Below are 24,977 nucleotides of genomic sequence, written 5' to 3' on the forward strand. Positions count from 1 at the left end.
TTGTCTTCGTAACTTCAGGTACTTGCCACCTAATCAGTTGAATCCATAAATTGAGACATTGTGCTGGGGCCAGCAGCTTACGGCCATACCACCCTGAGCACGCCCGACCTCGTCTGATCTCGGAAGCTAAGCAGGGCTGGGCTTGGTTAGTACTTGGATGGGAGACTGCCTGGGAATACCTGGTGCTGTAAGCCTTTCATTTTCATGTCATTGAACCGCTTTTGATCCAGAGAAGGGGTGTATTAAAAGACCAAAAGCAGCTGCCCATTAATGAGGGCACATTAACGACATTGCTTTTGGCTGTTTTCCAATGTCTTGTGCTGCTAGCTGATGCCACCTACACCACACCAGGGCCTGAGTGACCGGCTGGGGCCACTTACACCACATCAGGGCCTGTGGCTGCTGGCTGAGGCCACTTACACCACACCAGGGCCTGTGGCTGCTGGCTGAGGCCACTTACACCACACCAGGGCCTGTGGCTGCTGGCTGAGGCCACCTACACCACACCAGGGCCTTAGTTGCTATTGAGGCCAATTACACCACACCAGGGCCTGTGGCTCTTGCTCAGGCCACTTACACCACACCAGGGCCTGTGGCTGCTGGCTGAGGCCACCTACACCACACCAGGGCATTAGTTGCTATTGAGGCCAATTATACCACACCAGGGTCTGTGGCTCTTGCTCAGGCCACTTACACCACACCAGGGCCTGTGGCACTGGCTCAGGCCACTTACACCACACCAGGACCTGTGGCTCTGGCTGAGGCCACTTACACCACACCAGGGCCTGTGGCTGCTGGCTGAGGCCACTTACACCACACCAGGGCCTGTGGCTGCTGGCTGAGGCCACTTACACCACACCAGGGCCTGTGGCTGCTGGCTGAGGCCACTTACACCACACCAGTGCCTGTGGCTTCTGGCTGAGGCCACTTACACCACACCAGGGCCTGTGGCTCTTGCTCAGGCCACTCACATCACACCAGGCCCTGCGCTTCTGGCCGAGGCCATCTTCACCAAACCAGGCCCTGTGCTGCTAGCTGTGGCCACCTACACCACACCAGGGCATTAGTTGCTATTGAGGCCAATTACACCACACCAGGGTCTGTGGCTCTTGCTCAGGCCACTTACACCACACCAGGGCCTGTGGCACTGGCTGAGGCCACTTACACCACACCAGGGCCTGTGGCACTGGCTGAGGCCACTTACACCACACCAGGGCCTGTGGCTGCTGGCTGAGGCCACTTACACCACACCAGGGCCTGTGGCTGCTGGCTGAGGCCACTTACACCACACCAGGGCCTGTGGCTCCTGGCTGAGGTCACATACACCACACCACGGCCTTATTTGCTTCTGAGGCCACTTACACCACACCAGGGCCTGTGGCTGCTGGCTGAGGCCACATACACCACACCAGGGCCTAAGTTGCTATTGAGGCCAATTACACCACACCAGGGCCTGTGGTCTTGCTCAGGCCACTTACACCACACCAGGGCCTGTGGCTCTTGCTCAGGCCACTTACTCCACACCAGGGCCTGTGGCTCTTGCTCAGGCCACTTACACCACACCAGGGCCTGTGGCTCTTGCTCAGGCCACTCATATCACACCAGGCCCTGTGCTTCTGGCCGAGGCCATCTTCACCAAACCAGGCCCTGTACTGCTAGCTGTGGCCATGTACAACACACCAGGCCCTGTTCTGGTTCCTGAGGCCATCTTCAACAATCCAGGGCCTGTGCTGTTGGATAAATGCTAAACTGAGCCTTTGGGTTAGGGTATTATGCAAACATGCAGGTATGGTTATAGGATTGTCTTCGTAACTTCAGGTACTTGCCACCTAATCACTTGAATCCATAAATTGAGACATTGTGCTGGGGCCAGCAGCTTACGGCCATACCACCCTGAGCACGCCCGACCTCGTCTGATCTCGGAAGCTAAGCAGGGCTGGGCTTGGTTAGTACTTGGATGGGAGACTTCCTTGGAATACCTGGTGCTGTAAGCCTTTCATTTTCATGTCATTGAACCGCTTTTGATCCAGAGAAGGGGTGTATTAAAAGACCAAAAGCAGCTGCCCATTAATGAGGGCACATTAACGACATTGCTTTTGGCTCTTTTCCAATGTCTTGTGCTGCTAGCTGATGCCACCTACACCACACCAGGGCCTGAGTGACCGGCTGGGGCCACTTACACCACATCAGGGCCTGTGGCTCTGGCTGAGGCCACTTACACCACACCAGGGCCTGTGGCTGCTGGCTGAGGCCACTTACACCACACCAGGGCCTGTGGCTGCTGGCTGAGGCCACTTACACCACACCAGGGCCTGTGGCTGCTGGCTGAGGCCACTTACACCACACCAGGGCCTGTGGCTGCTGGCTGAGGCCACTTAAACCACACCAGGGCCTGTGGCTGCTGGCTGAGGCCACTTACACCACACAAGGGCCTGTGGCTGCTGGCTGAGGCCACTTACACCACACCAGGGCCTGTGGCTGCTGGCTGAGGCCACTTACACCACACAAGGGCCTGTGGCTGCTGGCTGAGGCCACCTACACCACACCAGGGCCTGTGGCTCTTGCTCAGGCCACTCATATCACACCAGACCCTGTGCTTCTGGCCAAGGCCATCTTCACCAAACCTGGCCCAGTGCTGCTTGCTGTGGCCATGTACAACACACCAGGCCCTGTGGCTGCTGGCTGAGGCCACTTACACCACACCAGGGCCTTAGTTGCTATTGAGGCCACTTACACCACACCAGGGCCTGTGGCTGCTGGCTGAGGCCACCTACACCACACCAGGGCATTAGTTGCTATTGAGGCCAATTACACCACACCAGGGTCTGTGACTCTTGCTCAGGCCACTTACACCACACCAGGGCCTGTGGCACTGGCTGAGTCCACTTACACCACACCAGGGCCTGTGGCTGCTGGCTGAGGCCACTTACACCACACCAGGGCCTGTGGCTGCTGGCTGAGGGCACTTACACCACACCAGTGCCTGTGGCTTCTGGCTGAGGCCACTTACACCACACCAGGGCCTGTGGCTGCTGGCTCAGGCCACTTACACCACACCAGGGCCTGTGGCTGCTGGCTGAGGCCACTTACACCACACCAGGGCCTGTGGCTGCTGGCTGAGGCCACTTACACCACACCAGTGCCTGTGGCTGCTGGCTGAGGCCACTTACACCACACCAGGGCATTAGTTGCTATTGAGGCCCCTTACACCACACCAGGGTCTGTGGCTCTTGCTCAGGCCACTTACACCACACCAGGGCCTGTGGCTGCTGGCTGAGGCCACTTACACCACACCAGGGCCTGTGGCTCTGGCTGAGGCCACTTACACCACACCAGGGCCTGTGGCTGCTGGCTGAGGCCACTTACACCACACCAGGGCCTGTGGCTGCTGGCTGAGGCCACTTACACCACACCAGGGCCTGTGGCTCCTGGCTGAGGTCACATACACCACACCACGGCCTTATTTGCTTCTGAGGCCACTTACACCACACCAGGGCCTGTGGCTGCTGGCTGAGGCCACATACACCACACCAGGGCCTTAGTTGCTATTGAGGCCAATTACACCACACCAGGGCCTGTGGCACTGGCTGAGGCCACTTACACCACACCAGGGCCTGTGGCTGCTGGATGAGGCGACTTACACCACACCAAGGCCTGTGGCTGCTGGATGAGGCCACTTACACCACACCAGGGCCTTAGTTGCTATTGAGGCCACTTACACCACACCAGGGCCTGTGGCTCTGGCTTAGGCCACTTACACCACACCACGGCCTTATTTGCTTCTGAGGCCACTTACACCACACCAGGGCCTGTGGCTGCTGGCTGAGGCCACTTACACCACACCAGGGCCTGTGGCTGCTGGCTGAGGCCACTTACACCACACCAGGGCATTAGTTGCTATTGAGGCCAATTACACCACACCAGGGTCTGTGGCTCTTGCTCAGGCCACTTACACCACACCAGGGCCTGTGGCACTGGCTGAGGCCACTTACACCACACCAGGGCCTGTGGCTGCTGGCTGAGGCCACTTACACCACACCAGTGCCTGTGGCTGCTGGATGAGGCGACTTACACCACACCAAGGCCTGTGGCTGCTGGATGAGGCGACTTACACCACACCAAGGCCTGTGGCTGCTGGCTGAGGCCACTTACACCACACCAGGGCCTTAGTTGCTATTGAGGCCACTTACACCACACCAGGGCCTGTGGCTGCTGGCTGTGGCCATGTACACCACACCAGGGCCTGTGGCTGCTGGCTGAGGCCACATACACCACACCAGGGCCTTAGTTGCTATTGAGGCCAATTACACCACACCAGGGCCTGTGGCACTGGCTGAGGCCACTTACACCACACCAGGGCCTGTGGCTGCTGGCTGAGGCCACTTACACCACACCAGGGCCTGTGGCTGCTGGCTGAGGCCACTTACACCACACCAGGGCCTTAGTTGCTATTGAGGCCAATTACACCACACCAGGGCCTGTGGCTCTTGCTCAGGCCACTCATATCACACCAGGGCCTGTGCTTCTGGCCGAGGCCATCTTCACCAAACCAGGCCCTGTGCTGCTAGCTGTGGCCATGTACAACACACCAGGCCCTGTTCTGGTTCCTGAGGCCATCTTCAACAATCCAGGGCCTGTGCTGTTGGATAAATGCTAAACTGAGCCTTTGGGTTAGGGTATTATGCAAACATGCAGGTATGGTTATAGGATTGTCTTCGTAACTTCAGGTACTTGCCACCTAATTACTTGAATCCATAAATTGAGACATTGTGCTGGAGCCAGCAGCTTACGGCCATACCACCCTGAGCACGCCTGACCTCGTCTGATCTCGGAAGCTAAGCAGGGCTGGGCTTGGTTAGTACTTGGATGGGAGACTTCCTTGGAATACCTGGTGCTGTAAGCCTTTCATTTTCATGTCATTGAACCGCTTTTGATCCAGAGAAGGGGTGTATTAAAAGACCAAAAGCAGCTGCCCATTAATGAGGGCACATTAACGACATTGCTTTTGGCTGTTTTCCAATGTCTTGTGCTGCTAGCTGATGCCACCTACACCACACCAGGGCCTGAGTGACCGGCTGGGGCCACTTACACCATATCAGGGCCTGTGGCTCTGGCTGAGGCCACTTACACCACACCAAGGCCTGTGGCTGCTGGCTGAGGCCACCTACACCACACCAGGGCCTTAGTTGCTATTGAGGCCAATTACACCACACCAGGGTCTGTGGCTCTTGCTCAGGCCACTTACACCACACCAGGGCCTGTGGCTGCTGGCTGAGGCCACTTACACCACACAAGGGCCTGTGGCTGCTGGTTGAGACCACTTACACCACACCAGGGCCTGTGGCTCTTGCTCAGGCCACTTACACCACACCAGGGCCTGTGGCTCTGGCTGAGGCCACTTACACCACACCACGGCCTTATTTGCTTCTGAGGCCACTTACACCACACCAGGGCCTGTGGCTGCTGGCTGAGGCCACATACACCACACCAGGGCCTTAGTTGCTATTGAGGCCAATTACACCACACCAGGGCCTCTGGCACTGGCTGAGGCCACTTACACCACACCAGGGCCTGTGGCTGCTGGCTGAGGCCACTTACACCACACCAGGGCCTGTGGCTGCTGGATGAGGCCACTTACACCACACCACGGCCTTAGTTGCTATTGAGGCCACTTACACCACACCAGGGCCTGTGGCTGCTGGCTGTGGCCATGTACACCACACAAGGGCCTGTGGCTGCTGGCTGAGGCCACATACACCACACCAGGGCCTTAGTTGCTATTGAGGCCAATTACACCACACCAGGGCCTGTGGCTGCTGGCTGAGGGCACTTACACCACACCAGTGCCTGTGGCTTCTGGCTGAGGCCACTTACACCACACCAAGGCCTGTGGCTCTTGCTCAGGCCACTCACATCACACCAGGCCCTGCGCATCTGGCCGAGGCCATCTTCACCAAACCAGGCCCTGTGCTGGTTCCTGAGGCCATCTTCAACAATCCAGGGTCTGTGCTGTTAGATAAATGCTAAACTGAGCCGTTGGGTTAGGGTATTATGCAAACATGCAGGTATGGTTAAAGGATTGTTTTCGTAACTTCAGGTACTTGCCACCTAATCAGTTGAATCCATAAATTGAGACATTGTGCTGGGGCCAGCAGCTTACGGCCATACCACCCTGAGCACGCCCGACCTCGTCTGATCTCGGAAGCTAAGCAGGGCTGGGCTTGGTTAGTACTTGGATGGGAGACTGCCTGGGAATACCTGGTGCTGTAAGCCTTTCATTTTCATGTCATTGAACCGCTTTTGATCCAGAGAAGGGGTGTATTAAAAGACCAAAAGCAGCTGCCCATTAATGAGGGCACATTAACGACATTGCTTTTGGCTGTTTTCCAATGTCTTGTGCTGCTAGCTGATGCCACCTACACCACACCAGGGCCTGAGTGACCGGCTGGGGCCACTTACACCACATCAGGGCCTGTGGCTGCTGGCTGAGGCCACTTACACCACACCAGGGCCTGTGGCTGCTGGCTGAGGCCACCTACACCACACCAGGGCCTTAGTTGCTATTGAGGCCAATTACACCACACCAGGGTCTGTGGCTCTTGCTCAGGCCACTTACACCACACCAGGGCCTGTGGCTGCTGGCTGAGGCCACTTACACCACACCAGGGCCTGTGGCTGCTGGCTGAGGCCACCTACACCACACCAGGGCATTAGTTGCTATTGAGGCCAATTACACCACACCAGGGTCTGTGGCTCTTGCTCAGGCCACTTACACCACACCAGGGCCTGTGGCACTGGCTGAGGCCACTTACACCACACCAGGGCCTGTGGCTCTGGCTGAGGCCACTTACACCACACCAGGGCCTGTGGCTGCTGGCTGAGGCCACTTACACCACACCAGGGCCTGTGGCTGCTGGCTGAGGCCACTTACACCACACCAGGGCCTGTGGCTGCTGGCTGAGGCCACTTACACCACACCAGTGCCTGTGGCTTCTGGCTGAGGCCACTTACACCACACCAGGGCCTGTGGCTCTTGCTCAGGCCACTCACATCACACCAGGCCCTGCGCTTCTGGCCGAGGCCATCTTCACCAAACCAGGCCCTGTGCTGCTAGCTGTGGCCATGTACAACACACCAGGCCCTGTGCTGGTTCCTGAGGCCATCTTCAACAATCCAGGGCCTGTGCTGTTAGATAAATGCTAAACTGAGCCTTTGGGTTAGGGTATTATGCAAACATGCAGGTATGGTTAAAGGATTGTCTTCGTAACTTCAGGTACTTGCCACCTAATCAGTTGAATCCATAAATTGAGACATTGTGCTGGGGCCAGCAGCTTACGGCCATACCACCCTGAGCACGCCCGACCTCGTCTGATCTCGGAAGCTAAGCAGGGCTGGGCTTGGTTAGTACTTGGATGGGAGACTGCCTGGCAATACCTGGTGCTGTAAGCCTTTCATTTTCATGTCATTGAACCGCTTTTGATCCAGAGAAGGGGTGTATTAAAAGACCAAAAGCAGCTGCCCATTAATGAGGGCACATTAACGACATTGCTTTTGGCTGTTTTCCAATGTCTTGTGCTGCTAGCTGATGCCACCTACACCACACCAGGGCCTGAGTGACCGGCTGGGGCCACTTACACCACATCAGGGCCTGTGGCTGCTGGCTGAGGCCACTTACACCACACCAGGGCCTGTGGCTGCTGGCTGAGGCCACCTACACCACACCAGGGCCTTAGTTGCTATTGAGGCCAATTACACCACACCAGGGTCTGTGGCTCTTGCTCAGGCCACTTACACCACACCAGGGCATTAGTTGCTATTGAGGCCACTTACACCACACCAGGGCCTGTGGCTGCTGGCTGAGGCCACCTACACCACACCAGGGCATTAGTTGCTATTGAGGCCAATTACACCACACCAGGGTCTGTGGCTCTTGCTCAGGCCACTTACACCACACCAGGGCCTGTGGCACTGGCTGAGGCCACTTACACCACACCAGGACCTGTGGCTCTGGCTGAGGCCACTTACACCACACCAGGGCCTGTGGCTACTGGCTGAGGCCACTTACACCACACCAGGGCCTGTGGCTGCTGGCTGAGGCCACTTACACCACACCAGGGCCTGTGGCTGCTGGCTGAGGCCACTTACACCACACCAGTGCCTGTGGCTTCTGGCTGAGGCCACTTACACCACACCAGGGCCTGTGGCTCTTGCTCAGGCCACTCACATCACACCAGGCCCTGCGCTTCTGGCCGAGGCCATCTTCACCAAACCAAGCCCTGTGCTGCTAGCTGTGGCCATGTACAACACACCAGGCCCTGTGCTGGTTCCTGAGGCCATCTTCAACAATCCAGGGCCTGTGCTGTTAGATAAATGCTAAACTGAGCCTTTGGGTTAGGGTATTATGCAAACATGCAGGTATGGTTAAAGGATTGTCTTCGTAACTTCAGGTACTTGCCACCTAATCACTTGAATCCATAAATTGAGACATTGTGCTGGGGCCAGCAGCTTACGGCCATACCACCCTGAGCACGCCCGACCTCGTCTGATCTCGGAAGCTAAGCAGGGCTGGGCTTGGTTAGTACTTGGATGGGAGACTACCTGGGAATACCTGGTGCTGTAAGCCTTTCATTTTCATGTCATTGAACCGCTTTTGATCCAGAGAAGGGGTGTATTAAAAGACCAAAAGCAGCTGCCCATTAATGAGGGCACATTAACGACATTGCTTTTGGCTGTTTTCCAATGTCTTGTGCTGCTAGCTGATGCCACCTACACCACACCAGGGCCTGAGTGACCGGCTGGGGCCACTTACACCACATCAGGGCCTGTGGCTGCTGGCTGAGGCCACTTACACCACACCAGGGCCTGTGGCTGCTGGCTGAGGCCACTTACACCACACCAGGGCATTAGTTGCTATTGAGGCCAATTACACCACACCAGGGTCTGTGGCTCTTGCTCAGGCCACTTACACCACACCAGGGCCTGTGGCACTGGCTGAGGCCACTTACACCACACCAGGGCCTGTGGCTGCTGGCTGAGGCCACCTACACCACACCAGGGCATTAGTTGCTATTGAGGCCAATTACACCACACCAGGGTCTGTGACTCTTGCTCAGGCCACTTAGACCACACCAGGGCCTGTGGCACTGGCTGAGGCCACTTACACCACACCAGGGCCTGTGGCTGCTGGCTGAGGCCACTTACACCACACCAGGGCCTGTGGCTCTGGCTGAGGTCACTTACACCACACCAGGGCCTGTGGCTGCTGGCTGAGGCCACTTACACCACACCAGGGCCTGTGGCTCTTGCTCAGGCCACTCATATCACACCAGGCCCTGTGCTTCTGGCCGAGGCCATCTTCACCAAACCAGGCCCTGTGCTGCTAGCTGTGGCCATGTACAACACACCAGGCCCTGTTCTGGTTCCTGAGGCCATCTTCAACAATCCAGGGCCTGTGCTGTTGGATAAATGCTAAACTGAGCCTTTGGGTTAGGGTATTATGCAAACATGCAGGTATGGTTATAGGATTGTCTTCGTAACTTCAGGTACTTGCCACCTAATCACTTGAATCCATAAATTGAGACATTGTGCTGTGGCCAGCAGCTTACGGCCATACCACCCTGAGCACGCCTGACCTCGTCTGATCTCGGAAGCTAAGCAGGGCTGGGCTTGGTTAGTACTTGGATGGGAGACTTCCTTGGAATACCTGGTGCTGTAAGCCTTTCATTTTCATGTCATTGAACCGCTTTTGATCCAGAGAAGGGGTGTATTAAAAGACCAAAAGCAGCTGCCCATTAATGAGGGCACATTAACGACATTGCTTTTGGCTCTTTTCCAATGTCTTGTGCTGCTAGCTGATGCCACTTACACCACACCAGGGCCTGAGTGACCGGCTGGGGCCACTTACACCACATCAGGGCCTGTGGTTGCTGGCTGAGGCCACTTACACCACACCAGGGCCTGTGGCTGCTGGCTGAGGCCACCTACACCACACCAGGGCATTAGTTGCTATTGAGGCCAATTACACCACACCAGGGTCTGTGGCTCTTGCTCAGGCCACTTACACCACACCAGGGCCTGTGGCACTGGCTGAGGCCACTTACACCACACCAGGGCCTGTGGCTGCTGGATGAGGCGACTTACACCACACCAAGGCCTGTGGCTGCTGGATGAGGCCACTTACACCACACCAGGGCCTTAGTTGCTATTGAGGCCACTTACACCACACCAGGGCCTGTGGCTCTGGCTTAGGCCACTTACACCACACCACGGCCTTATTTGCTTCTGAGGCCACTTACACCACACCAGGGCCTGTGGCTGCTGGCTGTGGCCATGTACACCACACCAGGGCCTGTGGCTGCTGGCTGAGGCCACATACACCACACCAGGGCCTTAGTTGCTATTGAGGCCAATTACACCACACCAGGGCCTGTGGCACTGGCTGAGGCCACCTACACCACACCAGGGCCTGTGGCTGCTGGCTGAGGCCACTTACACCACACCAGGGCCTGAGTGACCGGCTGCGGCCACTTACACCACATCAGGGCCTGTGGCTGCTGGCTGAGGCCACTTACACCACACCAGGGCATTAGTTGCTATTGAGGCCAATTACACCACACCAGGGCCTGTGGCTCTGGCTGAGGCCACTTACACCACACCAGGGCCTGTGGCTGCTGGATGAGGCGACTTACACCACACCAAGGCCTGTGGCTGCTGGCTGAGGCCACTTACACCACACCAGGGCCTTAGTTGCTATTGAGGCCACTTACACCACACCAGGGCCTGTGGCTGCTGGCTGAGGCCACATACACCACACCACGGCCTTATTTGCTTCTGAGGCCACTTACACCACACCAGGGCCTGTGGCTGCTGGCTGAGGCCACTTACACCACACCAGGGCCTGTGGCTGCTGGCTGAGGCCACTTACACCACACCAGGGCATTAGTTGCTATTGAGGCCAATTACACCACACCAGGGTCTGTGGCTCTTGCTCAGGCCACTTACACCACACCAGGGCCTGTGGCTCTGGCTGAGGCCACTTACACCACACCAGGGCCTTAGTTGCTATTGAGGCCACTTACACCACACCATGGCCTGTGGCTCTGGCTGAGGCCACTTACACCACACCAGGGCCTGTGGCTCTGGCTGAGGCCACTTACACCACACCAGGGCCTTAGTTGCTATTGAGGCCAATTACACCACACCAGGGCCTGTGGCTCTTGCTCAGGCCACTCATATCACACCAGGGCCTGTGCTTCTGGCCGAGGCCATCTTCACCAAACCAGGCCCTGTGCTGCTAGCTGTGGCCATGTACAACACACCAGGCCCTGTTCTGGTTCCTGAGGCCATCTTCAACAATCCAGGGCCTGTGCTGTTGGATAAATGCTAAACTGAGCCTTTGGGTTAGGGTATTATGCAAACATGCAGGTATGGTTATAGGATTGTCTTCGTAACTTCAGGTACTTGCCACCTAATTACTTGAATCCATAAATTGAGACATTGTGCTGGAGCCAGCATCTTACGGCCATACCACCCTGAGCACGCCTGACCTCGTCTGATCTCGGAAGCTAAGCAGGGCTGGGCTTGGTTAGTACTTGGATGGGAGACTTCCTTGGAATACCTGGTGCTGTAAGCCTTTCATTTTCATGTCATTGAACCGCTTTTGATCCAGAGAAGGGGTGTATTAAAAGACCAAAAGCAGCTGCCCATTAATGAGGGCACATTAACGACATTGCTTTTGGCTGTTTTCCAATGTCTTGTGCTGCTAGCTGATGCCACCTACACCACACCAGGGCCTGAGTGACCGGCTGGGGCCACTTACACCATATCAGGGCCTGTGGCTCTGGCTGAGGCCACTTACACCACACCAAGGCCTGTGGCTGCTGGCTGAGGCCACCTACACCACACCAGGGCCTTAGTTGCTATTGAGGCCAATTACACCACACCAGGGTCTGTGGCTCTTGCTCAGGCCACTTACACCACACCAGGGCCTGTGGCTGCTGGCTGAGGCCACTTACACCACACAAGGGCCTGTGGCTGCTGGTTGAGACCACTTACACCACACCAGGGCCTGTGGCTCTTGCTCAGGCCACTTACACCACACCAGGGCCTGTGGCTCTGGCTGAGGCCACTTACACCACACCACGGCCTTATTTGCTTCTGAGGCCACTTACACCACACCAGGGCCTGTGGCTGCTGGCTGAGGCCACATACACCACACCAGGGCCTTAGTTGCTATTGAGGCCAATTACACCACACCAGGGCCTCTGGCACTGGCTGAGGCCACTTACACCACACCAGGGCCTGTGGCTGCTGGCTGAGGCCACTTACACCACACCAGGGCCTGTGGCTGCTGGATGAGGCGACTTACACCACACCAAGGCCTGTGGCTGCTGGCTGAGGCCACTTACACCACACCACGGACTTAGTTGCTATTGAGGCCACTTACACCACACCAGGGCCTGTGGCTGCTGGCTGTGGCCATGTACACCACACAAGGGCCTGTGGCTGCTGGCTGAGGCCACTCACATCACACCAGGCCCTGCGCATCTGGCCGAGGCCATCTTCACCAAACCAGGCCCTGTGCTGGTTCCTGAGGCCATCTTCAACAATCCAGGGTCTGTGCTGTTAGATAAATGCTAAACTGAGCCGTTGGGTTAGGGTATTATGCAAACATGCAGGTATGGTTAAAGGATTGTTTTCGTAACTTCAGGTACTTGCCACCTAATCAGTTGAATCCATAAATTGAGACATTGTGCTGGGGCCAGCAGCTTACGGCCATACCACCCTGAGCACGCCCGACCTCGTCTGATCTCGGAAGCTAAGCAGCGCTGGGCTTGGTTAGTACTTGGATGGGAGACTGCCTGGGAATACCTGGTGCTGTAAGCCTTTCATTTTCATGTCATTGAACCGCTTTTGATCCAGAGAAGGGGTGTATTAAAAGACCAAAAGCAGCTGCCCATTAATGAGGGCACATTAACGACATTGCTTTTGGCTGTTTTCCAATGTCTTGTGCTGCTAGCTGATGCCACCTACACCACACCAGGGCCTGAGTGACCGGCTGGGGCCACTTACACCACATCAGGGCCTGTGGCTGCTGGCTGAGGCCACTTACACCACACCAGGGCCTGTGGCTCTGGCTGAGGCCACTTACACCACACCAGGGCCTGTGGCTGCTGGCTGAGGCCACCTACACCACACCAGGGCCTTAGTTGCTATTGAGGCCAATTACACCACACCAGGGTCTGTGGCTCTTGCTCAGGCCACTTACACCACACCAGGGCCTGTGGCTGCTGGCTGAGGCCACTTACACCACACCAGGGCATTAGTTGCTATTGAGGCCACTTACACCACACCAGGGCCTGTGGCTGCTGGCTGAGGCCACCTACACCACACCAGGGCATTAGTTGCTATTGAGGCCAATTACACCACACCAGGGTCTGTGGCTCTTGCTCAGGCCACTTACACCACACCAGGGCCTGTGGCACTGGCTGAGGCCACTTACACCACACCAGGGCCTGTGGCTCTGGCTGAGGCCACTTACACCACACCAGGGCCTGTGGCTGCTGGCTGAGGCCACTTACACCACACCAGGGCCTGTGGCTGCTGGCTGAGGCCACTTACACCACACCAGGGCCTGTGGCTGCTGGCTGAGGCCACTTACACCACACCAGTGCCTGTGGCTTCTGGCTGAGGCCACTTACACCACACCAGGGCCTGTGGCTCTTGCTCAGGCCACTCACATCACACCAGGCCCTGCGCTTCTGGCCGAGGCCATCTTCACCAAACCAGGCCCTGTGCTGCTAGCTGTGGCCATGTACAACACACCAGGCCCTGTGCTGGTTCCTGAGGCCATCTTCAACAATCCAGGGCCTGTGCTGTTAGATAAATGCTAAACTGAGCCTTTGGGTTAGGGTATTATGCAAACATGCAGGTATGGTTAAAGGATTGTCTTCGTAACTTCAGGTACTTGCCACCTAATCAGTTGAATCCATAAATTGAGACATTGTGCTGGGGCCAGCAGCTTACGGCCATACCACCCTGAGCACGCCCGACCTCGTCTGATCTCGGAAGCTAAGCAGGGCTGGGCTTGGTTAGTACTTGGATGGGAGACTACCTGGGAATACCTGGTGCTGTAAGCCTTTCATTTTCATGTCATTGAACCGCTTTTGATCCAGAGAAGGGGTGTATTAAAAGACCAAAAGCAGCTGCCCATTAATGAGGGCACATTAACGACATTGCTTTTGGCTGTTTTCCAATGTCTTGTGCTGCTAGCTGATGCCACCTACACCACACCAGGGCCTGAGTGACCGGCTGGGGCCACTTACACCACATCAGGGCCTGTGGCTGCTGGCTGAGGCCACTTACACCACACCAGGGCATTAGTTGCTATTGAGGCCAATTACACCACACCAGGGTCTGTGGCTCTTGCTCAGGCCACTTACACCACACCAGGGCCTGTGGCACTGGCTGAGGCCACTTACACCACACCAGGGCCTGTGGCTGCTGGCTGAGGCCACTTACACCACACCAGGGCATTAGTTGCTATTGAGGCCAATTACACCACACCAGGGTCTGTGGCTCTTGCTCAGGCAACTTACACCACACCAGGGCCTGTGGCACTGGCTGAGGCCACTTACACCACACCAGGGCCTGTGGCTGCTGGCTGAGGCCACCTACACCACACCAGGGCATTAGTTGCTATTGAGGCCAATTACACCACACCAGGGTCTGTGACTCTTGCTCAGGCCACTTAGACCACACCAGGGCCTGTGGCACTGGCTGAGGCCACTTACACCACATCAGGGCCTGTGGCTCTGGCTGAGGCCACTTACACCACACCAGGGCCTGTGGCTGCTGGCTGAGGCCACTTACACCACACCAGGGCCTGTGGCTGCTGGCTGAGGCCACTTACACCACACCAGGGCCTGTGGCTGCTGGCTGAGGCCACTTACACCACACCAGGGCCTGTGGCTGCTGGCTGAGGCCACTTAAACCACACCAGGGCCTGTGGCTGCTGGCTGAGGCCACTTACACCACACAAGGGCCTGTGGCTGCTGGCTGAGGCCACTTACACCACACCAGGGCCTGTGGCTGCTGGCTGAGGCCACTTACACCACACAAGGGCCTGTGGCTGCTGGCTGAGGCCACCTACACCACACCAGGGCCTGTGGCTCTTGCTCAGGCCACTCATATCACACCAGACCCTGTGCTTCTGGCCAAGGCCATCTTCACCAAACCTGGCCCAGTGCTGCTTGCTGTGGCCATGTACAACACACCAGGCCCTGTGCTGCTGGCTGAGGCCACTTACACCACACCAGGGCCTTAGTTGCTATTGAGGCCACTTACACCACACCAGGGCCTGTGGCTGCTGGCTGAGGCCACTTACACCACACCAGGGCATTAGTTGCTATTGAGGCCAATTACACCACACCAGGGTCTGTGACTCTTGCTCAGGCCACTTACACCACACCAGGGCCTGTGGCACTGGCTGAGTCCACTTACACCACACCAGGGCCTGTGGCTGCTGGCTGAGGCCACTTACACCACACCAGGGCCTGTGGCTGCTGGCTGAGGGCACTTACACCACACCAGTGCCTGTGGCTTCTGGCTGAGGCCACTTACACCACACCAGGGCCTGTGGCTGCTGGCTCAGGCCACTTACACCACACCAGGGCCTGTGGCTGCTGGCTGAGGCCACTTACACCACACCAGGGCCTGTGGCTGCTGGCTGAGGCCACTTACACCACACCAGGGCATTAGTTGCTATTGAGGCCAATTACACCACACCAGGGTCTGTGACTCTTGCTCAGGCCACTTACACCACACCAGGGCCTGTGGCACTGGCTGAGTCCACTTACACCACACCAGGGCCTGTGGCTGCTGGCTGAGGCCACTTACACCACACCAGGGCCTGTGGCTGCTGGCTGAGGTCACTTACACCACACCAGGGCCTGTGGCTGCTGGCTGAGGGCACTTACACCACACCAGTGCCTGTGGCTTCTGGCTGAGGCCACTTACACCACACCAGGGCCTGTGGCTGCTGGCTGAGGCCACTTACACCGCACAAGGGCCTGTGGCTGCTGGCTGAGGCCACCTACACCACACCAGGGCCTGTGGCTCTTGCTCAGGCCACTCATATCACACCAGACCCTGTGCTTCTGGCCGAGGCCATCTTCACCAAACCTGGCCCTGTGCTGCTTGCTGTGGCCATGTACAACACACCAGGCCCTGTGCTGGTTCCAGAGGCCATCTTCAACAATCCAGGGCCTGTGCTGTTAGATAAATGCCAAACTGAGCCTTTGGGTTATGGTATTATGCAAACATGCATGTATGGTTATAGGATTGTCTTCGTAACTTCAGGTACTTGCCACCTAATCACTTGAATCCATAAATTGAGACATTGTGCTGGCGCCAGCAGCTTACGGCCATACCACCCTGAGCACGCCTGACCTCGTCTGATCTCGGAAGATAAGCAGGGCTGGGCTTGGTTAGTACTTGGATGGGAGACTGCCTGGGAATACCTGGTGCTGTAAGCCTTTCATTTTCATGTCATTGAACCGCTTTTGATCCAGAGAAGGGGTGTATTAAAAGACCAAAAGCAGCTGCCCATTAATGAGGGCACATTAACGACATTGCTTTTGGCTGTTTTCCAATGTCTTGTGCTGCTAGCTGATGCCACCTACACCACACCAGGGCCTGAGTGACCGGCTGGGGCCACTTACACCACATCAGGGCCTGTGGCTCTGGCTGAGGCCACTTACACCACACCAGGGCCTGTGGCTGCTGGCTGAGGCCACTTACACCACACCAGGGCATTAGTTGCTATTGAGGCCAATTACACCACACCAGGGTCTGTGGCTCTTGCTCAGGCCACTTACACCACACCAGGGCCTGTGGCACTGGCTGAGGCCACTTACACCACACCAGGGCCTGTGGCTGCTGGCTGAGGCCACTTACACCACACCAGGGCCTGTGGCTGCTGGATGAGGCGACTTACACCACACCAAGGCCTGTGGCTGCTGGCTGAGGCCACTTACACCACACCAGGGCCTTAGTTGCTATTGAGGCCACTTACACCACACCAGGGCCTGTGGCTGCTGGCTGTGGCCATGTACACCACACCAGGGCCTGTGGCTGCTGGCTGAGGCCACATACACCACCCCAGGGCCTTAGTTGCTATTGAGGCCAATTACACCACACCAGGGCCTGTGGCACTGGCTGAGGCCACTTACACCACACCAGGGCCTGTGGCTGCTGGCTGAGGCCACTTACACCACACCAGGGCCTGTGGCTGCTGGCTGAGGACACTTACACCACACCAGGGCCTGTGGCTGCTGGCTGAGGACACTTACACCACACCAGGGCCTGTGGCTCTTGCTCAGGCCACTCATATCACACCAGACCCTGTGCTTCTGGCCGAGGCCATCTTCACCCAACCAGGCCCTGTGCTGCTAACTGTGGCCATGTACAACACACCAGGCCCTGTGCTGGTTCCTGAGGCCATCTTCAACAATCCAGGGCCTGTGCTGTTGGATAAATGCCAAACTGAGCCTTTGGGTTAGGGTATTATGCAAACATGCAGTTATGGTTATAGGATTGTCTTCGTAACTTCAGGTACTTGCCACCTAATCACTTGAATCCATAAATTGAGACATTGTGCTGGGGCCAGCAGCTTACGGCCATACCACCCTGAGGACGCCCGACCTCGTCTGATCTCGGAAGCTAAGCAGGGCTGGGCTTGGTTAGTACTTGGATGGGAGACTGCCTGGGAATACCTGGTGCTGTAAGCCTTTAATTTTCATGTCATTGAACTGCTTTTGATCCAGAGAAGGGGTGTATTAAAAGACCAAAAGCAGCTGCCCATTAATGAGGGCACATTAACGACACTGCTTTTGGCTGTTTTCCAATGTCTTGTGCTGCTAGCTGATGCCACCTACACCACACCAGGGCCTGAGTGACCGGCTGGGGCCACTTACACCACACCAGGGCCTGTGGCTCTGGCTGAGGCCACTTACACCACACCAGGGCTTGTGGCTGCTGGATGAGGCGACTTACACCACACCAGGGCCTTAGTTGCTATTGAGGCCAATTACACCACACCAGGGCCTGTGGCTGCTGGCTGAGGCCACTTACACCACACCAGGGCATTAGTTGCTATTGAGGCCACTTACACCACACCAGGGCCTGTGGCACTGGCTGAGGCCACTTACACCACACCAGGGCCTGTGGCTGCTGGCTGAGGCCACCTACACCACACCAGGGCATTAGTTGTTATTGAGGCCAATTACACCACACCAGGGTCTGTGACTCTTGCTCAGGCCACTTACACCACACCAGGGTCTGTGGCTCTTGCTCAGGCCACTTACACCACACCAGGGCCTGTGGCACTGGCTGAGGCCACTTACACCACACCAGGGCCTGTGGCTGCTGGCTGAGGCCACCTACACCACACCAGGGCATTAGTTGCTATTGAGGCCAATTACACCACACCAGGGTCTGTGACTCTTGCTCAGGCCACTTACACCACACCAGGGCCTGTGGCACTGGCTGAGGCCACTTACACCACACCAGGGCCTGTGGCTGCTGGCTGAGGCCACCTACACCACACCAGGGCATTAGTTGCTATTGAGGCCAATTACACCACACCAGGGTCTGTGGCTCTTGCTCAGGCCACTTACACCACACCAGGGCCTGTGGCACTGGCTGAGGCCACTTACACCACACCAGGGCCTGTGGCTCTGGCTGAGGCCACTTACACCACACCAGGGCCTGTGGCTGCTGGCTGAGGCCACTTACACCACACCAAGGCCTGTGGCTGCTGGCTGAGGCCACTTACACCACACCAGGGCCTGTGGCTCCTGGCTGAGGTCACATACACCACACCACGGCCTTATTTGCTTCTGAGGCCACTTACACCACACCAGGGCCTGTGGCTGCTGGCTGAGGCCACATACACCACACCAGGGCCTTAGTTGCTATTGAGGTCAATTACACCACACCAGGGCCTGTGGTCTTGCTCAGGCCACTTACACCACACCAGGGCCTGTGGCTCTTGCTCAGGCCACTTACTCCACACCAGGGCCTGTGGCTCTTGCTCAGGCCACTTACACCACACCAGGGCCTGTGGCTCTTGCTCAGGCCACTCATATCACACCAGGCCCTGTGCTTCTGGCCGAGGCCATCTTCACCAAACCAGGCCCTGTGCTGCTAGCTGTGGCCATGTACAACACACCAGGCCCTGTTCTGGTTCCTGAGGCCATCTTCAACAATCCAGGGCCTGTGCTGTTGGATAAATGCTAAACTGAGCCTTTGGGTTAGGGTATTATGCAAACATGCAGGTATGGTTATAGGATTGTCTTCGTAACTTCAGGTACTTGCCACCTAATCAGTTGAATCCATAAATTGAGACATTGTGCTGCGGCCAGCAGCTTACGGCCATACCACCCTGAGCACGCCCGACCTCGTCTGATCTCGGAAGCTAAGCAGGGCTGGGCTTGGTTAGTACTTGGATGGGAGACTTCCTTGGAATACCTGGTGCTGTAAGCCTTTCATTTTCATGTCATTGAACTGCTTTTGATCCAGAGAAGGGGTGTATTAAAAGACCAAAAGCAGCTGCCCATTAATGAGGGCACATTAACGACATTGCTTTTGGCTCTTTTCCAATGTCTTGTGCTGCTAGCTGATGCCACCTACACCACACCAGGGCCTGAGTGACCGGCTGGGGCCACTTACACCACATCAGGGCCTGTGGCTCTGGCTGAGGCCACTTACACCACACCAGGGCCTGTGGCTGCTGGCTGAGGCCACTTACACCACACCAGGGCCTGTGGCTGCTGGCTGAGGCCACTTACACCACACCAGGGCCTGTGGCTGCTGGCTGAGGCCACTTACACCACACCAGGGCCTGTGGCTGCTGGCTGAGGCCACTTAAACCACACCAGGGCCTGTGGCTGCTGGCTGAGGCCACTTACACCACACAAGGGCCTGTGGCTGCTGGCTGAGGCCACTTACACCACACCAGGGCCTGTGGCTGCTGGCTGAGGCCACTTACACCACACAAGGGCCTGTGGCTGCTGGCTGAGGCCACCTACACCACACCAGGGCCTGTGGCTCTTGCTCAGGCCACTCATATCACACCAGACCCTGTGCTTCTGGCCAAGGCCATCTTCACCAAACCTGGCCCAGTGCTGCTTGCTGTGGCCATGTACAACACACCAGGCCCTGTGCTGCTGGCTGAGGCCACTTACACCACACCAGGGCCTTAGTTGCTATTGAGGCCACTTACACCACACCAGGGCCTTATTTGCTTCTGAGGCCACTTACACCACACCAGGGCCTGTGGCTGCTGGCTGAGGCCACCTACACCACACCAGGGCATTAGTTGCTATTGAGGCCAATTACACCACACCAGGGTCTGTGACTCTTGCTCAGGCCACTTACACCACACCAGGGCCTGTGGCACTGGCTGAGTCCACTTACACCACACCAGGGCCTGTGGCTGCTGGCTGAGGCCACTTACACCACACCAGGGCCTGTGGCTGCTGGCTGAGGGCACTTACACCACACCAGGGCCTGTGGCTTCTGGCTGAGGCCACTTACACCACACCAGGGCCTGTGGCTGCTGGCTCAGGCCACTTACACCACACCAGGGCCTGTGGCTGCTGGCTGAGGCCACTTACACCACACCAGGGCCTGTGGCTGCTGGCTGAGGCCACTTACACCACACCAGTGCCTGTGGCTGCTGGCTGAGGCCACTTACACCACACCAGGGCATTAGTTGCTATTGAGGCCCCTTACACCACACCAGGGTCTGTGGCTCTTGCTCAGGCCACTTACACCACACCAGGGCCTGTGGCACTGGCTGAGGCCACTTACACTACACCAGGGCCTGTGGCTCTGGCTGAGGCCACTTACACCACACCAGGGCCTGTGGCTGCTGGCTGAGGCCACTTACACCACACCAGGGCCTTAGTTGCTATTGAGGCCAATTACACCACACCAGGGCCTGTGGTCTTGCTCAGGCCACTTACACCACACCAGGGCCTGTGGCTCTTGCTCAGGCCACTTACTCCACACCAGGGCCTGTGGCTCTTGCTCAGGCCACTTACACCACACCAGGGCCTGTGGCTCTTGCTCAGGCCACTTACACCACACCAGGGCCTGTGGCTCTTGCTCAGGCCACTCATATCACACCAGGCCCTGTGCTTCTGGCCGAGGCCATCTTCACCAAACCAGGCCCTGTGCTGCTAGCTGTGGCCATGTACAACACACCAGGCCCTGTTCTGGTTCCTGAGGCCATCTTCAACAATCCAGGGCCTGTGCTGTTGGATAAATGCTAAACTGAGCCTTTGGGTTAGGGTATTATGCAAACATGCAGGTATGGTTATAGGATTGTCTTCGTAACTTCAGGTACTTGCCACCTAATCACTTGAATCCATAAATTGAGACATTGTGCTGGGGCCAGCAGCTTACGGCCATACCACCCTGAGCACGCCCGACCTCGTCTGATCTCGGAAGCTAAGCAGGGCTGGGCTTGGTTAGTACTTGGATGGGAGACTTCCTTGGAATACCTGGTCCTGTAAGCCTTTCATTTTCATGTCATTGAACCGCTTTTGATCCAGAGAAGGGGTGTATTAAAAGACCAAAAGCAGCTGCCCATTAATGAGGGCACATTAACGACATTGCTTTTGGCTGTTTTCCAATGTCTTGTGCTGCTAGCTGATGCCACCTACACCACACCAGGGCCTGAGTGACCGGCTGGGGCCACTTACACCACATCAGGGCCTGTGGCTCTGGCTGAGGCCACTTACACCACACCAGGGCCTGTGGCTGCTGGCTGAGGCCACTTACACCACACCAGGGCCTGTGGCTGCTGGCTGAGGCCACCTACACCACACCAGGGCCTTAGTTGCTATTGAGGCCAATTACACCACACCAGGGTCTGTAGCTCTTGCTCAGGCCACTTACACCACACCAGGGCCTGTGGCTGCTGGCTGAGGCCACTTACACCACACCAGGGCCTGTGGCTGCTGGCTGAGGCCACCTACACCACACCAGGGCCTTAGTTGCTATTGAGGCCAATTACACCACACCAGGGTCTGTGGCTCTTGCTCAGGCCACTTACACCACACCAGGGCCTGTGGCTGCTGGCTGAGGCCACCTACACCACACCAGGGCATTAGTTGCTATTGAGGCCAATTACACCACACCAGGGTCTGTGGCTCTTGCTCAGGCCACTTACACCACACCAGGGCCTGTGGCACTGGCTGAGGCCACTTACACCACACCAGGGCCTGTGGCTGCTGGCTGAAGCCACTTACACCACACCAGGGCCTGTGGCTGCTGGCTGAGGCCACTTACACCACACCAGGGCCTGTGGCTGCTGGCTGAGGCCACTTACACCACACCAGTGCCTGTGGCTTCTGGCTGAGGCCACTTACACCACACCAGGGCCTGTGGCTGCTGGCTGAGGCCACCTACACCACACCAGGGCCTTAGTTGCTATTGAGGCCAATTACACCACACCAGGGTCTGTGGCTCTTGCTCAGGCCACTTACACCACACCAGGGCCTGTGGCTGCTGGCTGAGGCCACCTACACCACACCAGGGCATTAGTTGCTATTGAGGCCAATTACACCACACCAGGGTCTGTGGCTCTTGCTCAGGCCACTTACACCACACCAGGGCCTGAGTGACCGACTGGGGCCACTTACACCACATCAGGGCCTGTGGCTCTGGCTGAGGCCACTTACACCACACCAGGGCCTGTGGCTGCTGGCTGAGGCCACTTACACCACACCAGGGCCTTAGTTGCTATTGAGGCCAATTACACCACACCAGGGCCTGTGGCTGCTGGCTGAGGCCACTTACACCACACCAGGGCATTAGTTGCTATTGAGGCCACTTACACCACACCAGGGCCTGTGGCACTGGCTGAGGCCACTTACACCACACCAGGGCCTGTGGCTGCTGGCTGAGGCCACCTACACCACACCAGGGCATTAGTTGCTATTGAGGCCAATTACACCACACCAGGGTCTGTGACTCTTGCTCAGGCCACTTACACCACACCAGGGCCTGTGGCACTGGCTGAGGCCACTTACACCACACCAGGGCCTGTGGCTGCTGGCTGAGGCCACCTACACCACACCAGGGCATTAGTTGCTATTGAGGCCAATTACACCACACCAGGGTCTGTGGCTCTTGCTCAGGCCACTTACACCACACCAGGGCCTGTGGCACTGGCTGAGGCCACTTACACCACACCAGGGCCTGTGGCTGTTGGCTGAGGCCACTTACACCACACCAGGGCCTGTGGCTGTTGGCTGAGGCCACTTACACCACACCAGGGCCTGTGGCTGCTGGCTGAGGCCACGTACACCACACCAGGGCCTGTGGCTGCTGGCTGAGGCCACTTACACCACACCAGGGCCTGTGGCTTCTGGCTGAGGCCACTTACACCACACCAGGGCCTGTGGCTCTTGCTCAGGCCACTCACATCACACCAGGCCCTGCGCTTCTGGCCGAGGCCATCTTCACCAAACCAGGCCCTGTGCTGCTAGCTGTGGCCATGTACAACACACCAGGCCCTGTTCTGGTTCCTGAGGCCATCTTCAACAATCCAGGGCCTGTGCTGTTGGATAAATGCTAAACTGAGCCTTTGGGTTAGGGTATTATGCAAACATGCAGGTATGGTTATAGGATTGTCTTCGTAACTTCAGGTACTTGCCACCTAATCACTTGAATCCATAAATTGAGACATTGTGCTGGGGCCAGCAGCTTACGGCCATACCACCCTGAGCACGCCCGACCTCGTCTGATCTCGGAAGCTAAGCAGGGCTGGGCTTGGTTAGTACTTGGATGGGAGACTTCCTTGGAATACCTGGTGCTGTAAGCCTTTCATTTTCATGTCATTGAACCGCTTTTGATCCAGAGAAGGGGTGTATTAAAAGACCAAAAGCAGCTGCCCATTAATGAGGGCACATTAACGACATTGCTTTTGGCTCTTTTCCAATGTCTTGTGCTGCTAGCTGATGCCACCTACACCACACCAGGGCCTGAGTGACCGGCTGGGGCCACTTACACCACATCAGGGCCTGTGGCTCTGGCTGAGGCCACTTACACCACACCAGGGCCTGTGGCTGCTGGCTGAGGCCACTTACACCACACCAGGGCCTGTGGCTGCTGGCTGAGGCCACCTACACCACACCAGGGCCTTAGTTGCTATTGAGGCCAATTACACCACACCAGGGTCTGTAGCTCTTGCTCAGGCCACTTACACCACACCAGGGCCTGTGGCTGCTGGCTGAGGCCACTTACACCACACCAGGGCCTGTGGCTGCTGGCTGAGGCCACCTACACCACACCAGGGCCTTAGTTGCTATTGAGGCCAATTACACCACACCAGGGTCTGTGGCTCTTGCTCAGGCCACTTACACCACACCAGGGCCTGTGGCTGCTGGCTGAGGCCACTTACACCACACCAGGGCCTGTGGCTGCTGGCTGAGGCCACCTACACCACACCAGGGCATTAGTTGCTATTGAGGCCAATTACACCACACCAGGGTCTGTGGCTCTTGCTCAGGCCACTTACACCACACCAGGGCCTGTGGCACTGGCTGAGGCCACTTACACCACACCAGGGCCTGTGGCTGCTGGCTGAGGCCACTTACACCACACCAGGGCCTGTGGCTGCTGGCTGAGGCCACTTACACCACACCAGGGCCTGTGGCTGCTGGCTGAGGCCACTTACACCACACCAGTGCCTGTGGCTTCTGGCTGAGGCCACTTACACCACACCAGGGCCTGTGGCTGCTGGCTGAGGCCACCTACACCACACCAGGGCATTAGTTGTTATTGAGGCCAATTACACCACACCAGGGTCTGTGACTCTTGCTCAGGCCACTTACACCACACCAGGGTCTGTGGCTCTTGCTCAGGCCACTTACACCACACCAGGGCCTGTGGCACTGGCTGAG

The 24,977-nt window shown here is 57.2% G+C and overlaps 15 non-coding genes across 15 annotated transcripts; all 15 read left to right on the plus strand.

Annotated features, from left to right (window-relative positions):
* The first annotated feature begins 75 nt into the window (after nucleotides 1-75).
* LOC143417786 (5S ribosomal RNA) lies at nucleotides 76-194 on the plus strand. Its single transcript, XR_013097934.1, has one exon. It is a non-coding gene; the product is annotated as a 5S ribosomal RNA (ribosomal RNA).
* A 1,681-nt stretch (nucleotides 195-1,875) lies between these two features.
* On the plus strand, nucleotides 1,876-1,994 carry LOC143417153 (5S ribosomal RNA). The gene has a single exon (XR_013097370.1). It is a non-coding gene; the product is annotated as a 5S ribosomal RNA (ribosomal RNA).
* Nucleotides 1,995-4,784: 2,790 nt separating this feature from the next.
* Nucleotides 4,785-4,903, plus strand: LOC143417363 (5S ribosomal RNA). The gene has a single exon (XR_013097584.1). It is a non-coding gene; the product is annotated as a 5S ribosomal RNA (ribosomal RNA).
* A 1,251-nt stretch (nucleotides 4,904-6,154) lies between these two features.
* Nucleotides 6,155-6,273, plus strand: LOC143417787 (5S ribosomal RNA). The gene has a single exon (XR_013097935.1). It is a non-coding gene; the product is annotated as a 5S ribosomal RNA (ribosomal RNA).
* A 1,057-nt stretch (nucleotides 6,274-7,330) lies between these two features.
* On the plus strand, nucleotides 7,331-7,449 carry LOC143417460 (5S ribosomal RNA). The gene has a single exon (XR_013097681.1). It is a non-coding gene; the product is annotated as a 5S ribosomal RNA (ribosomal RNA).
* A 1,055-nt stretch (nucleotides 7,450-8,504) lies between these two features.
* Nucleotides 8,505-8,623, plus strand: LOC143417573 (5S ribosomal RNA). Its single transcript, XR_013097747.1, has one exon. It is a non-coding gene; the product is annotated as a 5S ribosomal RNA (ribosomal RNA).
* Nucleotides 8,624-9,599: 976 nt separating this feature from the next.
* Nucleotides 9,600-9,718, plus strand: LOC143417364 (5S ribosomal RNA). Its single transcript, XR_013097585.1, has one exon. It is a non-coding gene; the product is annotated as a 5S ribosomal RNA (ribosomal RNA).
* Nucleotides 9,719-11,513: 1,795 nt separating this feature from the next.
* On the plus strand, nucleotides 11,514-11,632 carry LOC143417492 (5S ribosomal RNA). Its single transcript, XR_013097714.1, has one exon. It is a non-coding gene; the product is annotated as a 5S ribosomal RNA (ribosomal RNA).
* Nucleotides 11,633-12,766: 1,134 nt separating this feature from the next.
* Nucleotides 12,767-12,885, plus strand: LOC143417344 (5S ribosomal RNA). The gene has a single exon (XR_013097565.1). It is a non-coding gene; the product is annotated as a 5S ribosomal RNA (ribosomal RNA).
* Nucleotides 12,886-14,019: 1,134 nt separating this feature from the next.
* LOC143417584 (5S ribosomal RNA) lies at nucleotides 14,020-14,138 on the plus strand. Its single transcript, XR_013097748.1, has one exon. It is a non-coding gene; the product is annotated as a 5S ribosomal RNA (ribosomal RNA).
* Nucleotides 14,139-16,416: 2,278 nt separating this feature from the next.
* Nucleotides 16,417-16,535, plus strand: LOC143417294 (5S ribosomal RNA). The gene has a single exon (XR_013097514.1). It is a non-coding gene; the product is annotated as a 5S ribosomal RNA (ribosomal RNA).
* A 1,135-nt stretch (nucleotides 16,536-17,670) lies between these two features.
* Nucleotides 17,671-17,789, plus strand: LOC143417872 (5S ribosomal RNA). The gene has a single exon (XR_013098020.1). It is a non-coding gene; the product is annotated as a 5S ribosomal RNA (ribosomal RNA).
* Nucleotides 17,790-19,426: 1,637 nt separating this feature from the next.
* On the plus strand, nucleotides 19,427-19,545 carry LOC143417154 (5S ribosomal RNA). The gene has a single exon (XR_013097371.1). It is a non-coding gene; the product is annotated as a 5S ribosomal RNA (ribosomal RNA).
* Nucleotides 19,546-21,465: 1,920 nt separating this feature from the next.
* On the plus strand, nucleotides 21,466-21,584 carry LOC143417496 (5S ribosomal RNA). Its single transcript, XR_013097718.1, has one exon. It is a non-coding gene; the product is annotated as a 5S ribosomal RNA (ribosomal RNA).
* A 2,193-nt stretch (nucleotides 21,585-23,777) lies between these two features.
* Nucleotides 23,778-23,896, plus strand: LOC143417155 (5S ribosomal RNA). The gene has a single exon (XR_013097372.1). It is a non-coding gene; the product is annotated as a 5S ribosomal RNA (ribosomal RNA).
* The last annotated feature ends 1,081 nt before the right edge of the window (nucleotides 23,897-24,977 follow it).

Source organism: Maylandia zebra, linkage group LG3, assembly GCF_041146795.1.
Source record: "Maylandia zebra isolate NMK-2024a linkage group LG3, Mzebra_GT3a, whole genome shotgun sequence".
Lineage (NCBI taxonomy): Eukaryota > Metazoa > Chordata > Actinopteri > Cichliformes > Cichlidae > Maylandia > Maylandia zebra.